Source organism: Giraffa tippelskirchi, chromosome 12 (genome assembly GCF_054371585.1).
Source record: "Giraffa tippelskirchi isolate mGirTip1 chromosome 12, T2T-mGirTip1v1.2.pri, whole genome shotgun sequence".
Taxonomy (NCBI): Eukaryota; Metazoa; Chordata; class Mammalia; order Artiodactyla; family Giraffidae; genus Giraffa; species Giraffa tippelskirchi.
The window spans coordinates 33,938,412-33,950,353 of NC_137286.1; the positions used below are offsets into that span (position 1 = coordinate 33,938,412).

Sequence of the window (11,942 nt, forward strand, 5' to 3'; positions counted from 1 at the left end):
CAGAAGTCCGCAAACCAATGCCTTAAAGATGCTGAAGGAAAATTATTTTCAACTGAGAATTATATACCCATCCAAGGTATCAATACAGTGTGAGAAGAGAATGTAGATATTTTCAGATATACAAGGTTTGAAAAACTTTATCTCAGATGCAAACTTCCTCAGGAAGCTACTGGAGGATGTGCTCCAGGCCACAGAAGGGCGTAAACCAAGAAAGAAGAAATAAGGACCCACTACTGAGAATATGGAGCCAAGAAGAATGGAATTTTCTGTAAGTGGGCAAGGGTCCCAAGCAATCCAGAGAGGATGTCTGTGTGGCCTTCCCTCCCTACCTCACCCAACTCCCACACTGGCCTTTGTAAATAAATGGTGTGGTCTTTGTTGTGAAGAAAAAAAAGAAGAAATAGAATGCAGGAAAAACAGAGATCATCAAGGGAAGAAGCACAGGATGACAGCTGTGGGGCTGATCTAGAGCTATTAGTTCAGATGGAGGCGGGAGAACCAGGGGCCCCAGGAGGGGTGTGTCAGAGTTAAAAAAAGAAGGAATTATAATGAAAATGTGTATCGAGAATCATTTTACAGGACTTTTGCAGGGTGTGGGATGTGTCAAAAGAAAAAAAAAAAGTAAATGAAAAAATGAGTCAACAATTAATTCTGAAGAAAAGAAGTTTACAAAGCGAGCAAAGGTATTTATGAAGAAAGGAAAAGAAAGGTATGAAGAAAGAAAAAGACAGCATATTACTTGGCTTAGCAGTGAGCACTATTTACTGATTGTGAATGTAACCAAGAAATGGGGTGTTATGATATCAAAAGGAGAGGAAAGAGTGTAAGTGAATCTCATCTGTCATGAGAAGAATGCCAAGAGACGGTATCTAAATTGGACTTCTCTGAGATAGAAATAATAGCAATAAATGCTTCATTTTGTTGTTGTTTTTCAGTTGCTCAGTCATGTCTGACTCTCTGCGACCCCATGGACGGTTGCACACCAGGTTTCCCTGTCCTTCACCATCTCCTGGAGCTTGCTCAAACTCATGTCCATTGAGTCAGTGATGCCATCCAACCATCTCATCCTTTGTCATTTCCTTCTCCTCCTGCCTTCAGTCTTTCCCAGCATCAGGGTCTTTTCCAATGAGTCAGTTCTTTGCATCAGGTGGCCAAAGTATTGGAGCTTCAGCCTCAGCATCAGTCCCTCCAATGGATATTCAGGATTGATTTCCTTTAGGATTGACTGGTTTCATCTCCTTGCAGAGATTTTTGTCTTCTGATTTTTATCTCCTAAATAACTGAATGAGTTGAAGTGGTCACTTCGAAAGAGCAGGATGGAGTGACATAGGAGAGTGCTGTCTTTGTTCTAACACTTTAGCACAGTTTGACTCTGCAAACATTTTTTGCACATGAGTTTGGGAAGATAAAAATTAACTGAAAGACAGATGAAAAGAAACCATGGTAACAGTAGGGGTCTTCCCTTTTGAGATGCTCCCATCCTCTGAATTCTCCTTTCAAAACAGCAATCAGGGAACTTCCCTGGTGGTCCAGTGGTTAAGAATCTACCTTCCAATGCAGGGAACTTGGTTCAATTCCTTACTGAGCCCTCGTGCTGGAGAGCCTGCATGCTGCAAGGAAAGATCCCACATGCCACAGCTGCAACTACGACCCAATACAGCCAAATTAAAAAAGATTCATAATCTATGCAAAGAAAAAAACTGAGCAAACAACCCCACCCATCTTTTCAGCCATCTCATAAAGTGCAATCTCACCCTGCAAGGCAGGTATTGATAAGGGTTCTTGTGAGGGTCAAAAAGGATGGTGTTTTGTAAAGCATGAAGCTGGCGTATGGTTTAGATTGTGGTTATCAGGCAGGACAGAAATAAATATCCCCATGTTGTACACAGGAAAACAGAGACCCTCCCCTCCACCCGAAACTTCCCACAACTTACCTGGCTCTGAGCCCCACCTGGAGGGAGATTAATGTGAGGGCCCTTGATGTCATCAAGGCCCAGTTCTCATTCTGGCGGCACTCTGAGCACTGACCCTGGTCATAGACTGATCCCTGGTGCTGGTTGCAGACTGAGCCTCCATCCCTTGTCACTAACTCCCTTAGTAATGTTCACAACCAAACCTAAGTTGGGCTTGGCTGAGAAGGATGGATGGCTGGGTTCCATTCCTCTCGGCAGGGTTGGTGCAGCTGCGGCCTGGCTAAACTCTCTGGCATGGTTTCCCTTCATCCTGGACTAGACTCAAAGCCACCGCCTGTGCCCAGTCCATTTCTCTTCCCTCCCACTGGTCCTCCTTGTGGGGGATGGTGGGGCCCATGGTACACTCTGAGCAGAGATTGTCTGTGATGAGTCATACTTGCTCACAACAAAGGAATCTGGCATGAACAGCACTTTTTCTGACTTCTCTGCTGCAAGGGAATAACGTCTCAAATCCACGTGTTCAAGTACAGCCTTGAACTGGCTATTTGCCACCCTGGACTCTTCAATCCAATCCATTTCCAAGGAAGCATTTCTCCAACATGATTTCCAGGAGTTCCTGGAACACTGGCTTGTTGTAGCTGCTTCTCTGCACGTAGTGACCGGCACCTCCTCTGAGCATCCTCTACGGTCATATGGGAAGCAAGGCTGACTTCAAACCCTCTCATCTCTTATCAGTCCCAGGAGAGGTGAAAGGTCAGGAAAGGGGCAGTGGCAGATGCTGGGCCTGGGAAAGTTGGGGGGTGGGTGGGGAGACAAAGGGGATGGGTGGGGGGCAGGCATAGGATCATGGTTTCGATAAACTTGATTTACTACTGGGTCACAAATGTCAGGCCAGTCAGGAAGCTGAAAGACTTCCTCTCCTGCCCCTGTGTCAGACAGATGGAAAAATGAGGTCCCTGGCAGAGGAATGTTCCCCAGATCCCACAATGACTTGGGATCAGATTAGGGGCCCAAAGGGTGGATTCTTTATGCTGAGGATCAGCCTTGGGCAGACAGCACAGATTCCACAGCCCCTAAAGCCAGTGTAGGACTCTTGAAGAAGGCCCCGGGGAGACAGAGGAAAGACTCCAGGGAAGGAAGACCTTCCTGATTATCTGAATTGTCAGCTCTGGGACCTCTGGTTGGAGGGGACGTAGGGTCACTGTTTCTTATCACCAGATGCGTGGCAAGATGCAGGCTGGACTGTACTGTATGAATGTGCCCACAGTGAGGGGAGCTTGCTTGCTCTGTTGGCCATGTTTCTCTTTGTGGGACTGGAACCAAGTAGTGTTCCTCACAATCCTAGGGTTCCTTTGCTTGACCTAAGGGCCTGCTCTCCTTTCTGAGCCCTCAAGATCCAGAACAGCTCCCATGAGCAGCCCCAGAGCTCTGTAGCTGCCTCTGGCTGGCCACAAGGCCCTGAAGACGTAAGAGGCACCTGGACCCACAGTTAGAGTATGTATTTGAGGAAGAAAGTTGGGAGACGGCCACCTTGGGGAGTGTTTCTTACAGGAACAGATAAGGTCAGAGAAAATCGTGGTAGGTAGGTGTCCCTCCTCCAAACCAAGGGTCTGCGCTGCAGCTTTCAGGTAGTGAGAGGCACTTAGGCTCTTGCCTCAGTGCTGTTAGCCAGGGCCTCCCAGATTCTCCCTGCCTGTGCACCAAAGCCTGTTTCAGGGCCTCTGCTGGCTGTGTCCCCCTGGGGCTGGCCTTCCTGCACTTTGGTTGCTTACTTGTCTCTCTGCCACTGGGCTGGCAGCTCTTTGAAAGCCAAGTATTGCAGGGTGAGTTCTCCGGGAAGCAGTCTGTGGCTCAAAGTGTAGCATGCTGGATGTTCTTCAGGGAGAGCTCTGGAGACTGATGAGTGTAGAAGGGAGGGGGAAGAGGCATCACTGTCAGAGGGAGAAGCTGAGCTGTACTGCAGGCCCCACCCAGCCTGGGCTTCTCACTGGGAGCTTGGCATGGAATGGCCCCTCACGGTCCCACACTGAGCTGAAATGGCTGGGCCTTTGCAACCCAGCTAGATTAGTATTTGGATACAGATTGCCCAGAGAAGGGCATGGCCCAGGGTAAAGCAAGTATCTGTAGCTGAAGCAATCCCTGGACAGGCTGACAGCTACAGTGCTCCTGCCCTGGTCCCCAGACACCAAGTCCTTCCCTGAAGGGAAATGTGGGCATCACATCTCAGCGTCTACTGTCCTGTGTTCTTGTGGGCTTTTGAGGAATGCTAGTTGAAGGAATGAATAGATTAATTTGAAAGAAGCCCCTAAAACATTTTGGCCTTATTCTCCCCATCTATGAAATGGGTATATCTTTGACACTCATGCTATAAAAGGCAAAGCTCATCATAAACCCCACGTCTCATGGAAGTCTGCAGCCTCCCTTCCGTTCTCTTTCCTTTGACACCCCAAGGTTGGGTCTAGGGCCCTGAAGGGTGGAGTGGGTAGTGGAGGGTAGGTGGGGTGGGCTTGGCAGTTTGTGGTTGCTGCTTTAGAGGAAACCACAGCTGCCTCTGGTTCAGGGCAGTCAGTGAGGCCCAGGGAAGGGGAGGTTCATATGCAGGGGAGGCCTTGGGCACTGAGTCACCACCCAGAGGAAAACCACAGCTTCAAGAGCCCCAAGGCCCAAGGAAGGGTGGCAGATGAGCTGGGCGAGTGCCAGGTCTCAGGAGTGGGGATTCGGCCAGGCTTCTTACTCCTAGGGCCAGCGCTGTTCCAGCTTGCAGGGCAGCACCTACCGTATGCCTATGATAAAGGCAGGCTGAGTCACGCATTTCTGTGAAACAAGACAGACCAAGAACAGGGTGACCCTGAAAAAGAACCATTCCTCTCTGGTCTCCAGCTCCCCATTCTCTGGAGAAATGGGGGCAATTCTTTAATTTGAGAAAATTCTTCTAAGATATCTGAAGATTCATAGACTTCAACTTTGCTTATATATAAATTTACCATCATCTTTAGGCTTCCCAAGTGGCTCAGTGGTTAAGAATCTGCCTGTCGATGCAGGAGCCGCAGGAGAACTGGGTTCGATCCCTGGGTTGGAAAGATCTCCTGGAAAAGGAAATGGCAACCCAGTCCAATGTTCTTGCCTGGAAAATCCCATGGACAGAGGAGCCTGGCAGGCTACAGTCCATGGACTTGCAGAGAGTCGGACATGACTGCGTGACTGAGCACACACACACCATCATCACTGTAGTCTCGAGAGGCTGCTTGACATTGCGTTCATCTACTGATACCTCAGTAACTGGGAAATGTCTGGTTTTTTCTCTTTCTTCTTTGTAGGAAAATGAAATATTCTGAACTCTCATCTTGTGTGATGAAAGCTAAAACAAACAAATGAACAAAGATAATGTTTCCAGACCGACTTGTTTACACCTTCTTGAAAGACATCTAACGCTTTGGACAGAGCAATAAGAAAACTGAAAGATGGTAGAATAGCAATGATTCATATCACCATTGAATTGCCTTCCAGGCAATTCCATCATTCTTCTGTTTTCTTATTACTTTAGTCTCTGTTTTTAAAAAGCATGGTTGAGAATAATTAATGAGTGATGATGAAAAATAGTTCCTAAGAGGATGAAATAGCAAATGTTTTAAGATCTAGGATATATTTTGAATTTATAAAGGATCCAATGGATCAATACAGTAATTGATATATTTTGGACTTATAAAGAATCCAGTGGATCGTTTTGGTAATTGTAAGATAGAACAAGCTTTATTCTATTAAAAAATAATTGAAATCTCTCTTTGGTTTTTGGAAGACCCCTGTGAAAGGATAAAAGTCATAAAATAATCAATTCTTATTAATAGTTAAAGCTGCTCAGAAAAGGAGCTTAAAAATTAAAATTCAGTCTAAATGACTTTGGTGGTATACTAAGAGTTAAAATGAAATTCCCCAAGGAAGATTTAGCTGAAGGTCCACTTTTCCCTATACCCAAATAGGGAGGAATAAGCAGAGACTGTGAATTTGACATAAAATGAGACCCTATGCAAATGACAAATGACATGCAAAAAGATGCAAATAAATGAAGACAATAGTGAGGGCCCTAGTGCTCTGGGTAGACATGGAATACTGGCTTCCTCTGGTTGGATGGTAGTTCCAAGAAAGCTGCCCCATCCTCCTCCCAGGGTCTCCCACATGGCCCCTCTGGCTGAGAAACTTAGGCCCAAAGACTGTTCTTGCTTCCTTGTTCCCTCTTCCAGTCATTTGCAGAGACCCCTGTGGCCCATTGGAGCCATAAGACTTGGATTCCAGGCTCCCGCCACTTCCTTGCCACTCTACCCTCCCTTCTGTGTGGGCCTTGGGGCTGGAGTATGGCTCTGGATTCAGGGCACTATGGAGTCAGGACAGCGGGGCATGGTGGATAATTCTATGGCACTTCCTGATCCTTCAAGGTCTGTCCACTTCTCTTACACAGTCCCCATCCCCAACCCCATGCCATATGTTCAACTTTTCTCTTCCTCACAGCAGTATAAACAACAGTAGTTTGCAGAGACTAGACATCAGGCAACACAGGGCTATGATCTTTGACAGATGGAGGACATACAAAGTGAGCCCCATATTTAACCAACTTTCTTCCTGAGGCCATTTTCCAAACTGAGATGCAGCAAGCTAGACCAAACAGGAGGTGACGTCTCAAACAAAGGTTTTAAAATAAGTAAGGATAATATATTAAAGAGAATAGAGCAAAAGATGGACAAAATGGGTGAAAAGCTTGAGTATTTAAAGAGAAAACTTAAATCTATAAGAATGAAAAAAATTGGTGTTTTAGACTGCAAAATATCTGAAATTAAGAACTCACTGAATGGGTCTAACAGGACCCTGTATACAGTCTTGCAGAAGACAAGATTGGTGACCAATCAATAGATATTATCTGGATTGAAGCACAGAGTGAAAAGGAATTGAGGAGTAAATGGAGCTGAGCATAAGAGATATGTAGGACATGCTCAAATATTTGAATAAATAATGACTGAGAATTTTCTAAATATGATGAAAGGCATCAAGCCACAGATTCGTGAATATCAATGAGGATTGAGACACTGCCATTTTTGTTGCTCAGACGTGGAGTGAGAGGCTGAGAGTGGGAGACACTATCTGCTTCCATCCTTCGCAATCTGGTGTACCAGGTGAAGCTGGCCGAGCAGGCTGAGCAATACGACGAAATGGTGAAATCAATGAAGAAAGTAGCAAGGATGGATGTGGAGTCGACAGTTGAAGAAAGAAACCTCCTATCTGTGCATATTAAAAATGTGATTAGAACTAGAAGAGCTTCCTGGAGAATAATCAGCAACAAAGAGGAAAACAAGGGAGGAGAAGACAAATTAAAAATGATTTGGGAATATCGGCAAATGGTTGAGACTGAGCTACAGTTAATCTGTTGTGACATTCTGGGTATACTGGACAAACACCTCACTCCAGCCCCTAACAATGGCTGAGTCCAAGCTTTTCTATTATAAAATGAAAGGGGGCTACCCCAGGTATCTGGCTGAATTTGCCCCAAGAAATGATAGGAAGGAGGCTGTGGAGAACAGCTTGATGGCTTATAAAGCTGCTAGTGCTATTGCAATGACAGGACCTCCATCGACACATCCCATTCATTTAGGTCTTGCTCTCAATTTTTCCATATTCTACTGTGAAATTCTTAATTCCCCTGAGCATACCTGCAGGTTGACAAAAGCAGCTTTTAATGATGCTGTTGCAGAACTGGACACACTGAGTGAGCAAAGCTATAAGGACTCTACACTTATCACACAGTTGTTAGTGATAATCTGACACTGTGGACTTCAGATATGCAGGGTGATGGTGAAGAGCAGAATAAAGAAGCACTGCAGGATGTGGAAGATGATAATCAGTGAAACATAAAAGCCAACATGAGAAACCATCTCTGACCACCCCAGACATTCCCATCCTACCCATCTTGGAAATTCCCTCATTGTTACTGCTGCTGCTACTGCTAAGTCACTTCAGTCGTGTCCGAGTCTGTGCGAACCCACAGACGGCAGCCCACCAGGCTCCCCTGTCCCTGGGATTCTCCAGGCAAGAACACTGGAGTGGGTTGCCATTTCCTTCTCCAATGCATGAAAGTGAAAAGTGAAAGTGAAGTCGCTCAGTCGTGTCCGACCGTTAGCAAACCCATGGACTGCAGCCTACCAGGCTCCCCTGTCCATAGGATTTTCCAGGCAAGAGTACTGGAGTGGATTGCCATTTCCTTCTCCATTGTTACTAAGAACCACCAAATCTGACTTTTACATGTGGCCTTAGACTTTAGTTCCTGCCCTGTTGGGTTTTTTTTTTTTTTTTAATGGTTTTCTAAAGTTCTTAAAGGCAAGAGTGAATTTCTTTGGATTTTACTGGTCCCAGCTTTTAGGATCTTTAAGAACACTAACAGGACTGCATAGAGGCTTTCCCAGCATTACTGTATTATCTCTTGCAGATGCGGCAAGATCACCATTAGCAATGGAAATCACATTCAAAAGCTATTAGAATTTTATGTGATGCAAGCATCTAAGAGAAAGGTTAATCACACTACTGAGGTGTATGTGGTATCATTTTCCCTTTTTCTAATTCTTTAAATTGAATTTTAAACCAATGTTTAAAATTAATTGGATGTTAGCTTGAGGTGGTTAAAGGTTGTCTGGGGAGTTTTTTGTGATGGTTTTGCTATTAAAAAGTGTTTCAAACTCGGTTGAAATGTTGTTGAAAAACACGATGCTGGTAACAGTTTAACAATTGTGGCTGCTCATTCTTGCCTACTTTTACTCTTCCTCTGAAGCAGGTTAGCATTGAAGGTATTATGGAAAAGCTAGCATGCATGTTCAATTCTTTGTTTCTTCTTCCCTCTCCCACTGGGCCCCACCCCTTCCCTCCTTTGCTCCCTCAGCCTCTTTATTCAGTATGTGTAACTTAAAACTAATTTGTACTACTGGATATCTGACTGGAGCCATAGATACAGAATCTGTATTGTTCTTACTGAAACACAGCGTGGATTAACATTAAACTTAAATAAAAGAAACCTAAATAAAACAAACCTAAATTTAAATAAAACAAAGCTAAACTTAAATAAAACAAACTCCAAATATTATAAGTATAAAGAAAACTATACCTAGGCCTATCAAAAATCTTAAAAGCAACCATATTTTTAAAAATTAATTTGTTTTTGGCTACACTGGGTCCTCACTGAGGCACATTAGCTCTTTGTTAAAATGATCATATTACTGGTTACTAACCAGTTAACAGTACAACTGATGGCTAACTATGGAAGCCAGAGACAATGAAATGACATCTTTAAAGTGCTAAAGAAAAAACCCTACCAATCTAGAATTCTATGCCCAGAAAACTATCCTTCAGAAATGAAGAGAAAATAAATGTGTTCAAAATTTTGTCAAGTGGACAAAAATTCAAAGAATTTGGTTTGTCACTGGTACACATTGGCAATACAGGAAATTTTTATGGGAATTCTTCAGGATGAAGGAAGATGATCCCTGAGTGAACTGCAGGAAGGAATAAGGGCATAACAAAAGATAAAAATGTATATAATTATAAATGAATATTGACTAAAATAACAATAGGGAATTCCCTGGCAGTCCCATAGTTAGGACTCCACATTCTCACTTGCCAAGAGCCAAGATTCAATCCCTAGTCAGAGAACTAAGATTCCACAGTCACATGGTCAATAAATTAACCAATTAATTAAAAAAAAGACAACTTAAAACTAACAATAATATCATAAATTTTTTTAATTTTAAGTTTTTATTGGAGCTGATTCACTTTGTTGTACAGCAAAAATGAATACAACATTGTAAAGCAATTAATCTCTACCCCCTATTCTCCTGCTCTAGGTCATCACAGAGCACCAAGCTAAGCTCCCTGTGCTGTACAGGAGCTTCCCACTAGCTATCTGTTTTACATTTGGTAGTGCATATGTCTCATAAGATTTTTAACATAAAAGTAAATCCATGTCAGTATATAAAAATACAAATATATATTTAAATATATAAATAAAATTACACACACACACACACACACACACGGGCTTTCCTGGTGGCTCAGATGGTAAAGAATCTGCTTGCAATGCAGGAGACCTGGGTTCAATCCCTGGGTTGAGAAGATCCCCTGGAGAAGGAAATGGTTACCCACTCCAGTACTCTGGCCTGGAGAATTCCATGGAGAGAGGAGCCTGGCAGGCTAGAGATCCATGGGATCTCAAAGAGTCAGACGTGACTGAGCGACTTTCACAACACAGCCTAAACTTGGAGGCTTCCCTTGTGGCTGAAATGGTAAAGAGTCCGCTTGCTTGCAATGCAGGAGACTCAGGTTCAATCCTTGGGTCAAGGAGATCCCCTGGAGGTGGGCATGGCAATCCATTCCAGTATTCTTGCATGGAGAATCCCATGGACAGAATATATGTATATATATATATATATATATCAGCACCAAAGATGGGAGTTAACTCTTCTAAGGTATTTGCATTAAAATACTAACTGTGAAAGGACTAATTTATAGTAAATTGACATAATCTCTAGGATGACCACTAATATAATAATAAAATAAGCAATTAAAAAGCTAACAGTAGAGCAAAATGAAATAATAAAAAAATTTTAAAAGTTGATTAACTCAAAGTGAAAAAGGAGGACTAAAAGTACAAAGGATAAATAGAAAGCAAATAACAAGGTAAATCCAACTGTGCCAGTAGTTATAATTAATGTGAATAATATAAATATGTCAATTAAAAGACAAAGATTATCAGACTAAATAAAAACCAAAATCTAACCCTGCTGTTTACAAAAGGCTCACTTTAAATAGAAAGACCCAGGAAGGTGAAAGCTAAAGCTTACAAAGCAATGTCATATAGATGCTGCTGCTGCTGCTGCTGCTAAGTCGCTTCAGTCGTGTCCAACTCTGTACGACCCCATAGATGACAGCTCACCAGGTTCTGCCGTCCCTGGGATTCTCCAGGCAAGAACACTGGAGTGGGTTGCCATTTCCTTCTCCAATGCATGAAAGTGAAAAGTGAAAGTGAAGTCGCTCAGTCGTGTCTGACTCCTCGCAACCCCATGGACTGCAGCCTACCAGGCTCCTCCGTCCATGGTATTTCCCAGGCAAGTGTACTGGAGTGGGGTGCCATTGCCTTCTCCGTGTCATATAAATACTAACCCCCCAAAAGCTGATATGGACACATGAACGTTAGAAATTTTTAAGTTAAAAAGTCTTAGAAAAAGAAAACGATTTCATAATAACCAAATTCCTAAGGTACTATCCATTTGGTCAAACTTATATAGCCAGACAGGGAGCTTCCCAGGTGGCACAGTGGTGAAGAACCCACCTGCCAATGCAGGAGATGCAAGAGATGCAGTCAATCCCTAGGCTGGGAAGATGTCCTGGAGTAGAAAATGGCAACCCACTCCAGCATTCTTGCCTGGAGAATCCCATGAACAGAAGAACCTGTCAGGCTACAGTCCATGAAGTCGCAAAGAGTCAGATGTGACTGAACTACTGAGCACACACACACAGACAGCCAGACCAGGTTATAAATCACTAGCTGTGAACTGACTGCCCTTGCCCATCCCCAGGATGTACTGGGGCTTGTGAGAGCTGCCCTTTCAGCAGCTCCAAGGAGGGAAGGTGTGGGTCAGGTTTGCTCCTGACCTCTCCATGTTTAATGTTCAAAAGGGTACCCAGGTGTGACTGACCAGGCCTCCCTCACCCTGGGCAGGCACTCAGTTAATAAGATCTCAGCCTGAATCTGGGGTGTACAACACTCCAAGATTGACTTTGAAATGTAGTCTTGCCAGGATTCCCATCCCAGGACCTGTGGCCTTATACTGGAAGTTGACAGCCCCTGAAAAATCCTATCTTGTTTGGCCTTAGCCACTGTTCCCATGGACAGTGACTATGCAGGCTCCTGACTATGGCTCAGCCACTTCCCTCACCACAGTGGACAGGCAGGCCTTTGTCGCCCACTTATTGGGCAGGCTGCATAGGGCAGGACCTACA

The 11,942-nt window shown here is 44.0% G+C and overlaps 1 pseudogene; it reads left to right on the top strand.

Annotated features, from left to right (window-relative positions):
* Nucleotides 1-7,096: 7,096 nt before the first annotated feature.
* LOC145529327 (14-3-3 protein epsilon pseudogene) lies at nt 7,097-7,804 on the top strand (annotated as a pseudogene).
* The last annotated feature ends 4,138 nt before the right edge of the window (nt 7,805-11,942 follow it).